The sequence below is a fragment of the Geotrypetes seraphini genome, chromosome 5, assembly GCF_902459505.1.
Source record: "Geotrypetes seraphini chromosome 5, aGeoSer1.1, whole genome shotgun sequence".
In the NCBI taxonomy this organism is placed as follows: Eukaryota; Metazoa; Chordata; class Amphibia; order Gymnophiona; family Dermophiidae; genus Geotrypetes; species Geotrypetes seraphini.
The window spans coordinates 265,846,253-265,867,077 of NC_047088.1; the positions used below are offsets into that span (position 1 = coordinate 265,846,253).

At 47.4% G+C, this 20,825-nt stretch overlaps 1 protein-coding gene across 1 annotated transcript in view; it reads right to left on the reverse strand.

The window, feature by feature from the left end:
- The window catches only part of TTLL4 (tubulin tyrosine ligase like 4), a 316,761-nt gene extending 295,936 nt beyond the window's left edge, over positions 1–20,825 (reverse strand). The window contains 1 exon segment of the mRNA XM_033945516.1: positions 20,600–20,825. The gene's annotated coding sequence lies outside the window, so the exon portion shown is untranslated.

Sequence of the window (20,825 nt, forward strand, 5' to 3'; positions counted from 1 at the left end):
ACCACCCCCGAATACAAGATCTTCAGAAAAGAAATAAAAACGATACTCTTCAAGAAATCACCGAATCACTCTTAACATATCAATTACCTTCCATCCTCCTGCCTTCACACCGCCCCACAGATACTATCAGTTCTTCTCAACTTCTCTTGAATTTACCAATGATCTTCTACTGTAACCCACCATTTATATCTCTTTTTGTAATCCGCCTTCTCAACTTCTCTTGAATTCACCAATGATCCTATATTGTAACCCACCATTTACATTACATTACATTAGTGATTTCTATTCTGCCTGTGCCTTGCGGTTCTAGGCGGATTACAAATTAGAAGAGATCTGGACATTACCGAGAGAATTACGTAACAATGATTACCTAGAGAACTACATAACAGTGATTCATGTACTTTACATGGTGTGGTAGAGGATTCAATTATAAGATATCTGGATTTTTCCGAAAGAATTACATAGCAGTGAATCAAGTGATAACAGGATACAGTGGAGAATATCAGTATATACAGGTTAAAGAAAAGAAATTACCTAACAATGACGTAAGAAGTTTGTTGGATAGTGAGGTAGATGCTTATTTAGGAATCAGAATATTTTTGGAAGGTAAGGTTCTAGGAGTTGACTACAGTGTTATTCACGAGAGGGAGAGCTTGTGAGAAAGAGGAGATTAGTTAGTAGGGACGTGTTTTTTGAATAGAAATGTTTTGATTCAAAAAACACGTCCCTACTAACTAATCTCCCCTTTCGCACAAGCTCTCACTCTCGTGAATAACACTGTAGTCAACTCCTAGAACCTTACCTTCCAAAAATATTCTGATTCCTAAATAAGCATCTACCTCACTATCCAACAAACTTCTTACGTCATTGTTAAGTAATTTCTCTGCTTTAACCCGTATATACTGATATTCTCCACTGTATCCTGTTATCACTTGATTCTCTGCTATGTAATTCTTTCGGAAAAATCCGGATATCTTATAATTGAATCCTCTACCATTTACAACTCTTTTGTAATCCGCCTTGAACTGCAAGGTAATGGCGGAATAGAAATCTCTAATGTAATGTAATGTAATATAGTGGCGCTAGAAAAGGTTCAAAGAAGAGCGACCAAGATGGTAAAGGGGATGGAACTCCTCTCGTACGAGGAAAGACTAAAACGGTTAGAGCTCTTCAGCTTGGAAAAGAGACGGATGAGGGAGATAGGATTGAAGTCTACAAAATCATGAGTGGAGTAAAATGGGTACAAGTGGATCGATTTTTCACTTCATCAAAAATTACAAAGACTAGGTGATACTTGATGAAGTTACAGGGAAATACTTTCAAAACCAATAGGAGGAAATATTTTTTCACCCAGAGGATCGTTAAGCTCTGGAATGCACTGCCAGAGGTTACAGTAAAAGCGGATAGCTTAGCTTGGTTTAAGAAAGGTTTGGACAATTTCCTGAAAAGTCCATAGTCTGTTATTCAGAAAGACATGGGGGAAGCCACTGCTTGCCCTGGATTCTTAGCAGGGAATGTTGCTACTGCTTGGGTTTTGACCAGGATTGGCCACCATGAGAATGGGCTACTGGGCTTGATGGACCATTGGTCTGACCCAGTAAGGCTATTCTTATGTTCTTATCTGGAAATCATGGCTTTAGACTCCAGCCTCCTTTTTTGGTATGACTGGTCAGAACAAAAAGATGATCTGATAGGTGAAACTCATTGGTAACTTCAAGATAACGGAAAAGCACTCACTTGACATCCAACAAATTTAACGTTTTATTCTTTTTGTTAGACCCCGTAGGGCAATGGTCTCTAACTCACGGCCCAGGCGCCACATGCAGCCCCCCAGGTACTATTTTGAGGCCCTCAGCATGTTTATCATAATCACAAAAGTAAAATAAAACAGTTACTTGATCATATGTCTCTTTAGCTATAAATGACAATATCATTAAGACTTAGCCAAAAGGAAAGATTTATAAACTATGCAAAATTGTCATTTCTTTAATAAGACATTAACTATTTTTTCTGAGGCCCTCCAAATCCTATACAAATCCAAAATGTGGCCCTGCAAAGGGTTTGAGTTTGAGACCACTGCCGTAGGGCAAAAAGCAGGCAAACGGACTTCCTGGTTGACATGGAAGCAGAGACCACTTTCAGAACTGTGAGCAAGGAGAGCCCTGCTTCCATAATCCTAAGGAAAGGCTCGTCTTGCTGATGTAAAAGTCAGCAAGAACACTTGACTGTAAGATCCCAAAGGGAAGCCTCTCATAAAAGCTCATACGGAGTTGTACTATAACCCTGCAACACGATGTTAAGGTTCCAGGAAGGGAAAGGAGAATGAACCAGGAAGCCCCCAACCACAGAGCCTCTCATGAACTGGGCAACATCTGGGTGAGAGGCCAGGGAGCCTCTTTCTCCCCAAGCTTGGAAACAGGAAAGGCCTTCCTTCTGCACTTGCATTGCTCCTACCGAGAGCCCCTTCTGTATATCAGGGGTAGGTATTTCCGGTCATCGAGAGCCACAGGCAGGTCAGGTTTTCTGGGTATCCACAATAAATATTAATGAGATAGATTTGCATCTCAAGGAGGCAGTGCATGCAAATCTACTACTACTATTTATTATTTCTAAAGCGCTGAAAAGGTGTACGCAGCACTGTATATTTTAACATACAATAGACACTCCCTGCTCAGAAGAGCTTACAATCTAATTTAGACAGGACATTACAGGGTTGGGGAGATTATGGTAGAGGAAATGATACAGAGAGCCTAGATATCTGACAAAGAGTTGAAAGCAGTTTCAAAAAAGTGGGCCTTTAGCTGGGATTTGAACACTATGGATATCCTGAAAACCTGACCTGCCTGTGGCTCTCGAGGACCGGAATTGCCTACCTCGGCTGTAGCCCTTCCTGCAAGAATTCCACGACTACCAAAATTAAAGCTCACGAAGGCCCTACATCAGTGGCCCCAACCCTGTCTAAGAGGACCACCAGGCTAGTCGGGTTTTTGGGATAGCCCTAATGAATATGCATGAGAGACATCTGTATATAATGGAGGTGACATGCATGCAAATCTGCCCCATCCATATTCATTAGGGCTATCCCAAAAACATAAGAACATAAGAAATGCCATCTCCGGATCAGACCTTCGGTCCATCAAGTCCGGCGATCCGCACACGCGGAGGCCCTACCAGGTGTACACCTGTCGTAATTTATAGTCCACCATATCCTTACATGCCTCTCTTAAGGAGATATGCATCTAGTTTGCTCTTGAAGCCTAGGACGGTCGATTCCGCAATAATCTCATCTGGGAGGGCATTCCAGGTGTCAACCACTCTCTGAGTGAAGCAGAACTTCCTGACATTAGTCCTGAACCTGTCCCCCCCTTAGCTCCATTACATGTCCTCTAGTCCGTGTCAAATTGGACAATGTAAATAATCTTCTCTGCTCTATTTTGTCGATTCCTTTCAGTATTTTGAAGGTCTCGATCATATCCCCACGCAGTCTCCTTTTCTCAAGGGAGAATAATCCTAGTGTTATAAGTCTGTCCTCGTATTCCAGTTTTTCCATACCCTTCACCAGTTTTGTTGCTCGTCTCTGCACCCTCTCCAGCAGTTTTATATCCTTCTTTAGGTAGGGAGACCAATGTTGGACGCAGTATTCCAAGTGTGGTCTGACCATTGCCCTATAAAGAGGCATTATAACTTTCTCCGATCTACTCGAGATTCCTTTCTTTATCATGCCCAACATTCTATTTGCCTTCTTTGCCGCTGCCGCGCATTGTGCCGACGGCTTCAGGGTCCTATCTATCAGTACACCCAGGTCCTTTTCTTGTTCACTCTTCCCCAGAGTTGCACCTGACATTGTATACTCGTATTCCTTATTCTTATTGCCTAAATGCATTACCTTGCATTTCTCCACATTGAACTTCATCTGCCATTTCTCCGCCCATGTTTCTAACCGACACAAGTCGCTCTGGAGTTTCTCTCTATCCTCATGCGATCTGATCGCCCGGCATAGTTTTGTATCGTCTGCAAACTTGATGATCTCACTGGATGTTCCTTCCTCCAGATCATTGATATAAATATTAAAAAGGATCGGCCCAAGTACCGAGCCCTGGGGTACACCACTAGTCACTTTCTCCCAGTCGGAGAACTTCCCATTTATGCCCACTCTCTGCTTTCGGTTTTCCAGCCATTTGCCTATCCATCTTTGTATATCCCCCTCTATGCCATGGCTTTGTAGTTTCCTGAGAAGTCTTTCATGTGGAACTTTGTCGAACGCTTTCTGGAAGTCCAAGTATATTATGTCCACCGGCTTCCCACTATCAATTTGCTCGTTCACGGTCTCAAAAAATTGGAGTAAATTCGTCAAACATGATTTCCCTTTCCTGAATCCGTGTTGACTGGGTTTCATCAAGTCGTGTGCGTCCAAGTGCCGGACCATGCTATCCTTGATCCGTGCTTCAACCATCTTGCCGGGGACAGACGTAAGACTCACAGGTCTATAGTTGCCCGGTTCCCCTCTCGATCCTTTTTTGAAAATTGGGGTGACGTTCGCTATCCTCCAGTCGTCCGGTATCTGTCCAGTTCTGATTGTCAGGTTTGCAAGTTTTTGCAATAACTCTCCGATTTCAACCTTCAATTCCTTTAAGACTCTCGGGTGAATTCCATCCGGTCCAGGGGATTTGTCACTTTTAAGTTTGTCGATCTGATAGTATATCTGGTCTAAGTCCACTTCAACTGTGGTGAGGCTGTCTTCTATTTCTCCTGCAAACACTTTCTCCGCTTCAGGTATTGTTGAGGTGTCCTCCTTCGTAAAGACGGACGCAAAGAAGGAATTTAGTTTGTCTGCGATTTGTTTATCTTCCTTGATGTACCCTTTTCTTCCCTGGTCGTCCAAGGGTCCGACTGCCTCTTTTGCAGGTTTTTTCCCTTTCACGTATCTAAAGAAGGGCTTGAAGTTTTTGGCCTCCTGGGCTATTTTTTCCTCATATTCCTGTTTTGCATCCCTCACCGCCTTGTGACATTTCTTCTGATCATCTTTATGTTTGTTCCAGGCTTCGGTTGTCTTTATGTATTTCCATTTTTTGAAAGAGTCCTTCTTTTCTTTTATGGCTTCCTTCACCTGTTTGGTAAGCCATGCCGGTTCTCTTTTGCTCTTTGATCTCCGATCTTTGGAAATCCTCGGAATGTAGAGATCTTGTGCTTCTGTGATAGTATTTTTCAGTAGGGACCATGCTTGATCTACCGTTTCAAGTTTGTCCACCTTCTTTTCGAGTCGTTTTTCTACCATGGCTCTCATGCTATCGTATTTACCCTTTTTAAAGTTCAATGTGGTGGTTAAGGTTTTGGCATGTTTCCCTTTCCCGATGTCAAGTTTAAAGTTAATTACATTGTGATCACTCGTTCCCAGTGGAACCATGACTTCCACTACTGTTATCGGTCCCGTGAGGCCATTTAGGACCAAGTCCAAGGTGGCGTTGCCTCTTGTCGGCTCTTTTACCATTTGTTCCAGGAAGCAATCCCCTAGCACCTCCAGGAACTTGGCCTCCTTGCCGCAGTTGGAGGTTGCTAGTTTCCAGTCTATCCCTGGGAAATTGAAGTCTCCCAATATAATTACATTGCCTGTCTTGCATTCTTGTTTGATTTCCTCCATCATTTCTGAGTCAGTTTCCTCCGCCTGTCCTGGGGGACGATAGTAAAGGCCAATTTTCGTATCTGCTCCAAATTGACCAGGAATCTTGATCCAGAGTGACTCAAGCTTCTCTTTCATTTCTGTTGTAACCATTTCAACAGAATCTATTCCCTCCTTAATATATAGAGCAATACCTCCACCTTTCTGCCCTACTCGATCTCTTCTATACAGCTTGTATCCCTGTAGTACTGTGTCCCATTTGTTTTCTTCATTCCACCATGTTTCTGTTATGCCAATGATATCCAATATGTCATGTCTTGCTATTGTCTCTAGTTCCCCCATTTTGTTACCTAGACTTCTAGCATTCGTATACATACATCTAAGTTCCCTACGTGTTACCTTTTTGGACCTTCTACTCTTGGCCGTCCCTGTAGTTTCAATTACGATATCCTTAACTGCTCCTGTGTTATCACCCTTGTTTGCTGTGTGGTCGTCCCCCTCCTGTGTCTGATTTGTCCCTTCCTGCTTTTTCTCCCTTATTTGCCGTGAGGTCATCTTCTCTTGTGTAGGAGTAATTTTCCTTGGCTTCTTCGTCGGGGCATCCTGCTATCCGTGCCATCGACCGGTGGTCGACTGTCGGCTTTCCCCTATCTTTCAGTTTAAAGCCTTCTCAATTGCCTTCTTCATGTTGCCTGCCAAAACTCTTGCTCCTTCTTTGTTGAGGTGTAGTCCGTCCCTTCTGTAGTACTTGCTTTTTCCCCAGAACGCCGTCCAGTTGCGCACGAAGTCGAAGCCTTCTTCTTCGCACCATCGTCTCATCCAGGCGTTGATTACTTGCAATTCCCCTTGTCTCTTTCCATCCGCTCTTGGTACTGGGAGGATCTCAGAGAAGGCCACCTTCACCTCCCTGATCTTCAGTTTTCTTCCAAGTGAGCGGAGCTGGCCCTTCAGCTCTTCCCTGTCATACTTCCGCCCGCTCACATCATTTGTTCCCACGTGGATAAGCACAGCGGTGTCCTCTCCCCGTGCGCCATCTATGATCCTGGAGATCCTGTTGGTCACATCCTTCACTCTTGCTCCAGGCAGACAGGTGACGACTCTGTCCTCTCTTCCTCCTGCGGTGTGGCTGTCCACATGTCGTATAATGGAGTCGCCTACGATGATCCCCATCTCGACTCGACTGGCCTGGTGGTCCTCTGCTCTACATCCACACCAACACAGAAAGGACTTCCAGGCCTTAGCATAGGCTACCACCGTTGACAGTTTCTTAGCTCTGAGAAACGTGGTGACCACATCTGAATAACCCTTGCTCATCAATCTAGAAGGTCGAGACTGTTTAGGCTTAGGCTTGGGCCGAAGAATGGACTGAAAAGATTTTTCATGGTCAGACAGTTTCTTCGTCACGGTCTTGATGGACTCGTCAAACAAATCCGCCCCTGCACAAGGAACGTTGGCAAGTCTGTCCTGGAGATTCGGGTCCATGTCAATGGTCCGAAGCCATGCCAATCGACGCATAGCCACAGAACAGGCGGCAGCTCGGGCCGAAAGCTCGAAGGCATCGTAGGACGATTGCATCAATTGGAGGCGAAGCTGGGACAGCGAGGCCACCACTTCCTCAAATTCGAAGCGAGCCTGCGACTCGATGTATGGTATAAACTTCCGAAGAACAGGCAGGAAGAACTCCAAATAAGTGGCAAAATGAAAAGTATAATTGAGAACTCTGGATGCCATCATAGAGTTCTGGTAAATGCGCCGACCAAACTTATCCATGGTCCTGCCCTCGCGGCCCAGAGGTACCGAGGCATACACCTGGGACGGATGAGACCTCTTGAGGGAGGATTCGACCAGCAGGGACTGATGAGAGAATTGAGGGCCCTCGAATCCCTTGTGATGCACCGTGCGGTACCGAGCATCCAATTTGCCAGGAACAGCAGGAATAGAGTACGGCGTTTCAAAACACCTCATGAACGTCTGGTCGAGGAGCTTGTGCAAAGGCAGACGCAGAGACTCGGCAGGAGGATGAGGTAAATGCATAGTGTCGAGGTACTCCTTGGAGTACCGAGAACCGGAATCCAGGGTAATGTCCAGGTCATCCGCCATTTGCCAGAGGAAAGACGAAAAGGACAGCTGGTCCGCCAGCACAGGCCTGCAAAACGGACTGGAGGAAGTCGAGGCCTCGGGATCCACAGAGACCTGTGATCGACAGGGTGAATATGAGACACAGGGATCCTCGAACTCCGGTCCCGGAGGAGACACATCCGACGAGGAATACCCCATACGAGGCAGCTTCTTCTGCGGCGAGATCGTAGAATGTCGAGAGGAGTGCCTCGAAGAATGCCTGGATCGATGCCCCTCCCGGTGCCTGGAAGGGGATCTAGATCGGCGATGTTTAGAATGGTCCCCGGAAGCCTCCAACGAGTAGATGGGACTCGAGGCCGTAGAGCGTAGAGGTGGAAGATTCGACGCCTCTCGAGACGCAGTCGAGGCCTGATAAGGAGTGCGAAAGAACTCCTCTTGCCGTTTGCTATGCCCAGGGCTTCGATTAACCGAAGAGGGATTCCACACCTCTTCATCCGGAGGCATAATGGGCTCTAAAGGGGGCATGTCACTAAAAGAGCCCGCCTCGAGGGACCGGCCCCCAAGCGCCGCTCCTCCTCGCCGAGCAGTGAGAGCGAACGGCGAGGAGGAGGGGGTGGTCCGCCCCCCGGAGGCCACCACCACCAGACACTTGGCTGGTCACCCTGGATCGTGGCTATCAACTTGGGTCCCATGGTGGTCATGAGCTCGACAAACTGAGCCTCCAACAGGGACCGCAACGAAGCCGACAAGGAGGTTGCCGCACCTAAAGTGGGGCCCCCTGCAAGGTCTTCGCGCTCCTTCGTGGTCGAGTGCTTTTGCTTGGAAGCCTTCGGCACTTTGAGAACCACGGGTGGAATGGGAGGAGGAGGTACCTGATCCGAGGAGACGAAGGAAGGCACCGGTGCAGCAGGCGGAGTCGAAGCCGGGACAAAAGAAGCCGGTTTCAGAAGACTCGATGCCGCAGAAGTGGCGGGAGGCTTCACCGGAACAGAGGAAGCGCTGGTCGAAGTCGAAGCTGAAGGTTCCTGGGCAGCTTCCATCTTAAACATCAACTCCCACAAAAAACAGCGACGCTTGAACACACGTGCTGTGAGAGTGGAACAAGGCCGGCACGATTTTGGGAAATGTTCTGGACCAAGACACTGCAGGCAGCGTCGATGCGGGTCCGTCAGCGAAATCGCGCGCTGGCACTTGCTACACTTTTTAAAACCGGTAATTGGCCGGGACATAGGCCGAAAAAGCTCCGCCGCGAGATCGAAGGAGCGGGGCCTGAGCCATGCGGCCGACCCGGTCGACGCACCGGAAGAAAAAAATTATTATTATTATTTTTTTTTTAAAATAAGAAACAAAACGAAACAAGCACACGATAAAGAGAAAATAAACTCAAAACCGCGGCAAGGAAGAAGGCAAAAAAACGGGTTCAATTGGCGCAGAATTGAAGTAGAACTTCTCAGCTCCGCAGAAAGAAAAGAACTGAGGAGACACGCCCGGACCATCGGGCGGGAAGGCACTGGCGCATGCACGGTGCGGGCTTCTCGTAACTTCTGAGTTTCTGCAAGCAAGTATGCTTGCGAGACGTCCGTATCGGGGCTCTGTCGGATGACATCACCCACTAGTGAGAATACCTGCCTGCTTGTCCTGGGATAAGACACTGACTGACAGAGATGAAGAAGAGCTTCCAGGCGCTGTGGAGGAAGGAACGCTCTGAGTTGGATAGTATCTAGAACCGCCCCGATGAAGGGAAGAGACTGGGTAGGTTGCAGATAAGATTTTGGGAAGTTGATCTCGAACCCCAGACTCTGCAGGAACCAAATAGTCTTTTGGGTCGCCGAGATGACCCCTGGAGCCGAGGCAGCTTTGATGAGCCAGTCGTCGAGGTAGGGAAACACCTGAAGACCATGGTTCCGGAGTGCAGCGGCCACCACCACCAGACACTTGGTGAAAACTATGGGAAACGAGGACAGGCTGAAAGGGAGCACTCGATACTGCAGATGAAGATGTCCCACCCGAAATCTGAGGAATTTGCGAGAGGCCGGATGAATGGGAATGTGAGTGTAGGCCTCTTTTAGATCCAGAGAGCATAACCAGTCGTTCTGCTCGAGGAGGGGGTAGAGAGAAGCTAGGGTCAGCATGCGAAACCTCTCCTTGACCAGGAACTTGTTGAGTACCCTGAGGTCCAGAATAGGATGCAGATCACCCGTCTTCTTCGGAACAAGGAAGTACCAGGAGTAGAACCCTCGGTTGTGTTGGTCCACAGGGACCGGCTCGATGGCCCGACGCCGGAGCAGAGCCTGAGCTTCCTGAAGAAGAAGGGCGGTCTGGGTCAAGTTGGAAGGATACTCTCTTGGAGGATGGTCCGGGGGGACCCGATGGAACTGAAGAGAATATCCTTCCCTGATGATGGTAAGGACCCAAAGGTCAGTGGTTATAGCCATCCATCGATGGTAAAAATGATGGAGGCGACCCCCAATTGGAAAGACAGGGGATAGCAGAACGGTGTTGGTTATGCTCCCAACAAGAGAGTCAAAAAGGCTGAGGAGCCTTGGGAACAGCAGAAGGCTGAGGTTTTTGTTGAGACTTCTGCGGAGGCTTTCTCTTCGCCTGTTGCCTCGCAGCAGGAGCCTGCCTGGGAGTGTAATACCGTTGGTATATCAAGGGTGGTCGAGAAGAAAAGATGAAAAAGACAGCTGGTCCGCCAACACAGGACGCTGAGACGGACTCGAAGTCGACATCCAAGGAGACATGGGATCTACAAGGAGAGAATGATCTGAAGGTATCCTCGAACTCCGGGCCCGGAGGAGGCGAGACATCCGAAGATGAATACACCATACGAGGAAGCTTCTTCTGAGGCGAGATGGTAGAATGTCTGAACGAATGCCTCGAAGAATGCCTGGAGCGGCGCTCCACACTCCGTCTTGAAGGAGATCTGGAACGACAATGCGAAGATGGCTCCGCAGAGGCCTCCAACGAGTAGATGGGGCTGGAGGCCGTAGAGCGAAGAGGAGGTTAGGTCAACGCCTCTCAAGCAGCATGCCACGGGTTGGGAGACGGCTTGGCAGGCAAGAGGCTCTGGAAGAAATCCTCCTGATGACGCACAGAGCTTCGGCTCCTTGGAGGCAAATCCCAATCATCTCTGACCGAGGCGGGGATGGGTTTCAGAGGCGGCATCTCACTAAGCGAAGCACTCCTCGATGAACTTGCAGCCAAACGCCGAGCCTCCTCGCTTAGCAGTGAGAGCGAACGGCGAGGCGGAGGAGGAGGAGGAGGAGGCTTGACCCCACAAGGAGGTTCCGCATGCCCATTACAGAATTAATCCAGGTACCTCTCCTACCTTGTAACCAAAAAAAAACCCAAGAAACCCCAAAACTGTTGTAACTTCACTATAAATGTCCAGTTAGCTTTTTTGTAATCCGCCCTGAACTGCAAGGTATAGGCAGAATAGAAGTCCCTAATATAATGTAATGCTGGATTGTGGCAAGCCACTTGGGCCCCATGGTAGTCATGAGCTCGAAGAAGTGGGCTTCCATGAGCGACCGCATCGAAGCTGACAAGGGGGGAGCCGCATCCGAAGTGGGACCCCCTGCACGGTCTTCGCGGTCCCGGGCAGCCGAGTGCTTAGCCTTAGAAGCCTTAGGCACCTTAAGAACCACTGGGGGAACGGTCTGTGGAGGCACCTGACCTGAGGAGACCAAAGAAGGCACCAGAGCAGGAGGCGGGGGTCGAAACCGGAATGAAGGAAGACGGTTTCAAAAGACCCGATGCAGCAGGAGCAGATGCCGACGTCGAAGTGCTGGTCGAAACCGAAGGTTCCTTGGAAGCCTCCATAGCGAACATCGACTCCCACAGGAAACAGCGACGCTTGAAAGCACGTGCTGTTAAGAGTGGAACAAGGCCGGCACGATTTCGGAAGATGTTGAGGCCCGAGACACTGTAAACAGCATCGATGCAGGTCCGTCAACGAAATCGCACGCTGGCACTTGATACACTTTTTAAAACCGGTAATAGACCGGGACATAGGCCGAAAAAGCTCCGCCGCTAGATCGAAGCTACGGGGCCCCAGCCATGCGGTCGATCCGGTCGAATCTATGGAAATTTTTTTTTTTTTTTAAACCAATAAAACGACAGAATAGAACACACGATAAGAGAAATAAACTCAAAACCGTGAGCACTAGAAGGCAAGAACAAGGGTTCACTCAGCGCAGAGAGTTGAAGCAAAATTTCTCAGCTCCGCGGAAAGAAAAGAACTGAGGAGAGAGAGCAAGTTCCTGGATGCTGTAGGCGATTGCTTCCTGGAACAACTTGTCATAGAAAATACGAGAGGAAATGCAATTCTAGACTTAATTCTAAATGGACTACGAGGACTGGCACAATGTATAGAAGTAGAAGGGACGCTGGCAAATAGTGATCATAACATGATCAACTTCAAACCTAGACACATAAACTTCCGAAAAGGGAGCTACGAAGGGATGAGCGTCATGGTGAGGAAGAAGATTGGGAAGAGGATAAGCTAGAGCAAGCATGAACCCTTTTTAAGGACACAGTCACAGACGCGCAAAATTTATAAATACCGTGTATCAACAAGGGTTCTAAGAGGAAGAAGAACAAGGAACCGGCGTGGCTCACTGTAGCAGTGAAAGGAGCGATCAGAGACAAGAAGACTTTGTTTAAAGAATGGAAAAGCACGAAAACAGAAAAAAACTGGAAAAAGCACAAACATCAAAGCAAGTGCCATAAAGCGGTAAGAGGGGCCAAAAGACATAACAAAAAAAAAAATAGCCAAGGAGGCCAAAAACTTTAAGCTATTCTTTCCATATATTAAGGAGAAATGACCTGTGAAGAAAGTGATGGGGCCATTATATGACCAGGGAATAAAGGGACTACTAAAGGAAGACAAAGCCATCGCCAACAAACTGAACATATTTTTTGCATCTGTATTTACCGAAGAGGATATATCCAATATGCCGGAAGCCGACAGGCTATACACAGGAAATGAAGATAAGAAACAGACAGGGATGACGGTCAGTTTAGAAGAGGGATGCAGACAGACAGCCCCAATTACCTAAACAACCGCCTGAACCAAAACCTCGCCACTAGACAAAGAAGATCTAAGACTCCATTTACCTACCTCCCACTCAAAGGCACCCAGCGCAAAAAGATGTTTGACAGTCTACTAGCGACGCAAGCAGCAAAACTGGACCATGCCATCTCCAACCCGCTGATAACAACAAGCGATTTCAAATATTTTCGCAAAGAAATCAAAACCCATCTATTCAAAAAATTTATACAGATGTCATAACTCTAACCTGGATTCCCCTCAGTGTTACTCCCCCATCCTCCCTCCTTCACCAGTTACCCTTCCCCTCAAAGCCCATGCATGTTAACTGCTTCCCTAACTGCATATATACTGAAACTGCACTATCTCCTATTTGTACAGCATCCCGAATTGTATATCCACTGGAATAGCCCAATCTTCCTTGCTGTATCCCATTCCCTAAACTATACTACACCATTCTTCTTGTAACTCTTCTGGAAATGTTCTTCTTCTTATAACTCTTCTGGAAATGTTCAGAAGTCTCTTTTGTAATCATCCTGGAAATGTCCAGATGTCTCTTTTGTAATCCGCCCAGAACTGCAAGGTTGAGGCGGAATAGAAATCAGTAATGTAATGTAATGCAAAGGAAAATCTTGTTTTAAAAACTTACTGTACTTTTTCGAAGGAGTAAATGGATAGACAAGGGTGACCCTGTCGACATCATATATCTAGATTTTCAGAAGGCATTCATCAAGGTTCCGTATGTCTACTTCAAAAAATTGCGAGCCATGGAATCGAGGGTGATATACTCACGTGGATTAAAAACTGGTTGGCGGATAGGAAACAGAGAGTGGGAGTGAATGGACAGGGGTTGATTGGAAAAGCGTCACGAGTGGAGTGCCGCAGGGTTTGGTGCTCGGGCCTGTGCTCTTCAACATATTTATAAACGACCTAGAAATTGGCACGAGTGAGGTGATTAAATTTGCGGATGATACAAAGTTATTCGGAGTAGTGAGGACACAGAAGAATTGTGAAGACCTACAAAGAGACATAAATACGCTCGAGGAATTGGCTGCAAAATGGCAAACGAGGTTTAACGTGGATAAGTGCAAGGTGATGCATTTTGGTAACAAAAATCATATGCACAGGATGTCCGGTGCCATACTCAAAGAGAGCCCCCAGGAAAGAGACATAGGAGTACTTGTAGAGAAATCAATGAAACCATCCGCGCAATGCTTGGCGGCGGCAAAAAGGGCAAACAGAATGCTAGAAATTATTAACAAGGGGATCACAAACAGATCTGAAAAGTTTATCATGACGTTATACCGGGTCATGGTATGCCCACACCTGGAATATTGTGTCCAACAATGGTCGCCGTACATGATAAAGGGTAAAGTACTACTTGAAAGGGTCCAGAGAAGAGCAACAAAAATGGTTAAGAGACTGGGGGAGTTGCCGTACAATGAGAGGCTAGAGAAACTGGGCCTCTTCTCCCTTGAAAAGAGAAGACTGAAAGGGAACATGATCGAAACATTCAAGATACTGAAGGAAACTGACTTAGCATAGAAAGAGAGATTGTTCACCCTCTCCAAGGTGAAGAGAACGAGAGGGCACTCGCTAAAGTTAGAAGGGAAAAGATTCTGTATAAACGTAAGGAAGTTCTTCTTCACCCAGAGATTGGTAGAAATCTGGAACACTCTTCTGGAGTCTGTTATAGGGGAAAGCACCCTTCAGGGATTCAAGACAAGGTTGGATAAGTCCCTACTGGAACAGAACATACGCAAGTAAGGCTAGACTCAAATAGGGCACTGGTCTTTGACCTGTGTCCGCCGCGTGAATGGACTGCTGGGCATGATGGACCACTGGTCTGACCCAGCAGCAGCAAATCTTATGTTCTTATGACGGGAATGGTGATGAATTCTGTCACCGTGTCATTCTCTAGTGCAGAGGTAGCAGTTCTGTGAGAAGATTCACTTGGATCAACAGTCTGAGTCTTTGCCCTCCTGGTGATGGACCAGGTCCACATACCATAGTCAGCAAGGCCAATCAGGTGCCACTAGGACCACCAGTCCTGGATGGTTCACAATCCTGCGAATAACTCGACAGAACATAGGCAACAGGGGAAGCACGTACAAGAACTCCGTCTCTAGCCACAGTTGGACTAACATATCTAACCCCTTGCTTCTGCATTCATATCTTCAGTCATTAAAATGAGGCATCTTGATGTTTACTGCTAAAGCCTTCAGTTCCATCTATGGGGAGGGAGGGGGGCTCAACCGCCAAACTATGGCATTGAATGCCTGTGGAGATAGTGACCATTCCCATGGGTATGCCAACTGAGAAAGTCAGCCTGTGCATTTTCCACTCCTGCTACGTGCATGGTTGAGAGAACCTGCAAGTGAGTTTCTGCCCATTAAGAGAGGAATCATGCTTCTAGGCACAATGGGGCGTTTCTGGTGCCTCCTTGCCTGTTGGCATATGCTACCGCTATCATACTGTCTGAGAAGACTCTAATTGCCTTGCCTTCCAGAGACTTTTCTTTTGCCTGTAGATGAATGGCTCTGAGTTCCAGGCAATTTATGGACCAATTCTGTCCAACGCCCCTAGACTGGTGTCTGTTGCAATGTCCCCTAACCATAAAGACTGACATCAGTCGTTAGTATTTCCCAGGAGATCTGAAGAGGCATGCCCTTGGAAAGAGCAGCTGAATTTAGTCACCACCTCAGGCTGCTCTTTGCTGTAGGTAGCCAGGGAAGTGGCTGTTGTAATAAGTCCAACAGAAGTGACCAGCAACAGAGGAGTCTTGGAGGGTCTCGTGCACTCTGGCCGAAGGAATCACCTCTATGATCACCATCGGCCCCAGGACCTACAGATAATGCCACACTGTGGGAGACGGCCTCTGTAACAGCTCCAAAATCTACTTTTGGAGCTTCAGTCTGCTTGGCTCTGAAAAGAACACTTGGCCCAGGGCCATGTTGAACAAGAATCTTAGTTGGTTCCAGCTGACTCTTCTTGAAGTAGACTATCCAGCCCAAGTCTAAGAGGAGTTGCACCACTCTCGAATTACCAAATATAGGACACAGACCATATAAGTCTGTCCAGTACCGGCCTTAGTTCAATTTATACAGTTGACTCCACCCAAGTGCATGTCGGTTAAGCGCATGCTTCGGTTATCCACACACGACCACTATGGTCCCACTTTTTTTACATTAAAGTCAGTTGACGTAAACTCTGGATATTTGCAATTCTGATAAGCACATAATCCGCTTATGCTCACTGATGTTATAGGTCCCATATCTATTTGTTCACGTTACGTTCACTCCAGTTAAAAGCAAAACACGTGGATGAGCCACGTGTTTCGGAACAGCAGTCTAGGCCTGGCCAGATGTTCAAACTTTCTGAACTGCACCATGGCGTCGCATGGACAAAAATCATTGCCTTTGGCTGAATGTGTCCACCATGATGGACAAAAGTCATTGTCTTTGGCTGAACGTGTCGATATCTTAAAGAGACTTGATCAAAAGGAGAGTCAGGTCACTATTGCAAAACATTACAGCATTCATCTTAGCCAGATTTCTCAGATTTACAAAAAAGCAAGCCATATTAAAAGACTGGCAAAACAACAGCAATCCTACAAGAAAATGGAAAAGAATTGGGAAGGCTGGAGACGTTGAACAGGCGTTGCTGCGATGGTTTGCTGAAGCTAGAAGTTAACCACTGCCAATCAGTGGACCTTTGCTGATAAGGAAAGTGGCACAGTTATCTGAAGAACCGGGCGTATAAGACTTCAAAGCAACAAATGGATGGTTAGAGAGGTAGAAAGTTCATAACGGTATAAAATTTAAGAAGAAGCATGGCGAAAATAAAAAGACGTGGATGAGTTTGGTGCTGAAAGACAGGTCATGAAAGTGCTGCCATCAGTCATTGGTGGATATGAACCATGTGACATTTTCAACGCCGATGAGTCGGGCTTGTACTGGCATGCCATCCATAAGAACTGCCATCTCCGGATCAGACCTTCGGTCCATCAAGTCCGGCGATCCGCACACACGGAGGCCCAGCCAGGTGTACACCTGGCGTAATTTTAGTCATCCATATCCCTCTATGCCTCTCGTAAGGAGATGTGCATCTAGTTTGCTTTTAAATCCTAGAACAGTGGATTCCGCAATAACCTCCTCTGAGAGAGCATTCCAGGTGCCCACCAATCGTTGCGTGAAGCAGAACTTCCTGATATTTGTCCTGGACTTGTCCCCCCTTAGCTTCAGTCCATGTCCTCTTGTCTGTGTCACGTTGGACATTGTAAATAATTTTTTTTCCTGCTCTATTTTGTCGATTCCTTTCAGTATTTTGAAAGTCTCGATCACATCCCCACAGTCTCCTTTTCTCAAGGGAGAACAATCCCAGTCTCTTAAGTCGTTCCTCATATTCCAAGTTCTCCATACCTTTTATTAGCTTCCTGGCTCGTCTCTGCACTCTCTCCAGCAGTTTTATATCCTTCTTTAGGTTGGGAGACCAATGTTGGACACGGTATTCCAAGTGTGGTCTGATCATTGCCCTATAAAGCGGCATTATAACTTTCTCCGATCTACTAGTGATTCCTTTCTTCATCATGCCTAACATTCTATTTGCTTTCTTTGCCCCTGCCATGCATTGTACCGACGGTTTCAGGATCCTATCAATCAGTACACCCAGGTCCTTTTCTTGTTCGCTTTTACCCAGAGTTGCACCCGACATTCTATACTCGTGTTCCTTGTTCTTTCTGCCTAACGGAACAATGGCTTTCAAACGCAGCGAAACTGTTGGCTTCAAGGTGCCAAAGGAACGATTGACATTGCTGCTCAGTTGCAATATGGACGGTAGTGAAAAATGATTGGGAAGAATCGAAATCCTTTGTGCTTCAAAAACATTTAAACGTCTGTCTGCCTGTTGAATATGAAAGCAACAAAAACGCATGGATGATGGCAACACTGTGGATTGAATGGTTTAAGAAGCTTGACAATCTGATGAGAAGGCGTAGGAGGCACAATGTAATGCTGTGTGATAACAGTGCATGCAGCACACAGCAATGGCATAAGACGTAAGACTAACCAATATCAAACTCGTGTTTCTGCCACCAAACACGACCTCTTTGATCCAGCCGTCATTACAGGTCACTTGTCCTAAGATATGTGATGGCAGTGATTGATGCAAGCATGGAATCCAGCCCCCAAGCTGCTGAGCACACAAGAAAAATGACGGTGCTCGACTCTCTTCATATGGTACGGGAAGGCATGGAGTCGAGTCTCATCATCAACTATTTCAAATTGCTATCGACAGGCGAGCTTAATTCACGCATCTGATGAGACAACTGAAGCTGACACTTCATCCAATGAACTCCCAGTTGGACTTGCACCACAAGTTTAAGCTGTATGTTGCCATTGACAACGATCACATCATCTGACAGTACTAATTCCAATATCTGTACAGGCATAAAGGACACTGCAGACAACCAAGAGTCTGATGAGGATGGATATACTACTACTGCTGCTGTCATCATGACAAATTAAACACCTGCAGAGATTGTTTCCTTCTCGGACGCGCTGAAGTCCCTACACACGCTGCATTATTATCTGGAGATAAATGGATGTCACGACTATGGACAGTTTTACATCATTAGTAGTCAGATACACAGCCTGAATTGTGCAATCTGCATGCAGAAAACAATGACTGAATGTTGGTTTAAAAAGTCATTGTCCCAAGACACCCGTGGGTGCTTGGATGAGGGAAAGCGCTAAGGGGGCAAAACCGGAAAGGGCACGGAGGGGACCTCCTTGAGACCCGCAGGACCCCTGAAAATAAGCTTTGCATAAAGCAAAAATAAAATTGGCAGAAAAAAACCCTGGGACTCACTATCAAAGCAGAGCTGCCCTTCTTTCCAATAGAGGGGGGGGGGGAAAGGTCACCTGAGGATGACAACAAAATGGAGGGGCTTCCCGCCAAATCTGGCAAATATCCTGCCAAAAATAACCCCTCCGAGGCCTGTAACGGCTGGGAAGCCTGAACTGACCCAGCTGCTAAAGTAGACAAGCCGGCAGCAGCGGTAAGAGAATTCCCAGCAGCTTCAGCAGTAAGGGAATTTTTTTTACCCTGAGCATTGGCAGCTGGGGAAATCCCTCTGTGGGTGGTGAGGGAAGCCCGGGCTTGCCTGCTGCCGACTCATGAGGCACTAGCGGTAGGATTCCCTGGCTGCCGGCACCCGATGCTGACAAGGCTCCCCCACCATTCCAGCCTGCACAGCGGACCTTATGTTCCGATAACATTAAGATCACCCAGAATGACATCAAAGCCAGTGGAACTAAATACAATGTCTTTCCTCCATTTTGTAGATTAACAATAGTTTTTCTATACTGTATTAACCTCAGAGCTCAAGAAAAAAAACTTGAAAATACTAGGCATTATCCTCAACTCCCAACTAAACTTTGAAGATCAAATCAATTCCCTAGTCAAAAAGTTCTTCAAGCTACGACAACTAAGAAAAGGATCCCTCCTGAGTCAGGCTAATTTTAGAACTGTTTTACTACCACACCTGAATTACTGCCGTGAAGGAACACAGGAGTTTGCAACGACTCCAGAATACTGCAGCCAGACGATAGACGAATTTGAAAGGGCCATCACATTGCTGGTGAAACTGAATTGGCTACCAGTGAAAAAAAAGAATGCTTTTCAAGATTGCATGCATAGTCTATAACATGATTCTGGTGGACTAGTATGCCACATTCATTCCATAATGCAAGAACCCAATGCTTAATGCAGAGATTTCAGATGTACTGCAAGAAGCCGGTGCCACTTCTCATGTCTTCCCCTTCCGGCCCATCTGTAGGGTCTTTGCGCATGCACGTGACAACATTGCAAAGATGTCATGTACTTATGGGTGCTTCAAGCCATGACCACTATGTTTAGTGTCCTGTCCCTCTCCTGTTCATCGCTTATAAGTCTGATTAAGCGATAAATCCAAGTCCACCTTCAAATCCACAGGCCCCAGAGTCTGGAATCATCTACGCCCATACTTGTATCAAGTTCCCTCCAAATACAGTTTCAGAATCCAATAGTAGAGTGGTAGAAAACTGGAACTGGATGGTGAGCAAGTAACGTTATTCACATTGTCAAATGTGTCTCGTACAGGGGTCATGGACTGAAGCTGAGAGGGGACACGGCCAGGACACATGTCAGAAAGTTCTGCTTCGCACAGCGAGTGGTGAACGCCTGGAACTCTCTCCCAGAAGAGTTGGTGGAGGAAACCACCATTCCAGGATTTAAAGAAAAATTGGACGCACATCTTCTTGCAGGACACATTGAGGGATACGAGTGACCAAGATATTCGCCAGTGTGCGGATCACCGGACTAGATGGACCCCAGGTCTGATCCGGTGCAGGCCTTTCTTATGTTCTTATGGAACGCTCTTCCGGAGGCTGTCATAGGGGAAAACACCCTCCAGGGATTCAAGACAAAGTTAGACAAGTTCCTGCGGAACCGGAACGTACGCAGGTAGGGCTAGTCTCAGTTAGGGCGCTGGCCACGATGGACCACCGGTCTTCTGTTCTTATTGGAAGCGATGCACAGGGAGCTGTGTGTTGCATTTAGCGCGGTCGAACCGAATAATGTTTCCCAGCCTCCATTCATTTCCCTTCCTACATGCAAGGGGGTGGTGCAAAGCGCGCTCACTGGCTGGGCCTGCACGCGCACGAACCGCCCCGCCCAACGTCCACTCGCAGCTAACCTCGGGCTCAGGCTCCTGAAGCCGCCACGTGCCCAGCTGAAAGGAGAGGCCGAGGCACGCGCCGGCCCGGGTGACGCGCTGCGCCTGCGCCGAGGGGAAGCTCGCGCATACTCACGAGAGGAGGAGGAGGAGGGCGCCGCGGCCTAGCCCGGAGAATGGAGCCTCGGTCGCGGCTCGAGTCCGTCGCCCAATCTACAGCGAAGCCCGCCAAGACTCACCGACAGCGAGGCCGGCTCCTTCCCGCAGGAGCCCCCGGCGCCCCTAGCAACAGCACAGCGCCGACGCACGCACGAACGCGGCCTGCGCGCTGACGTCACCTCGACGGAGGGGGCGGGGCGCCG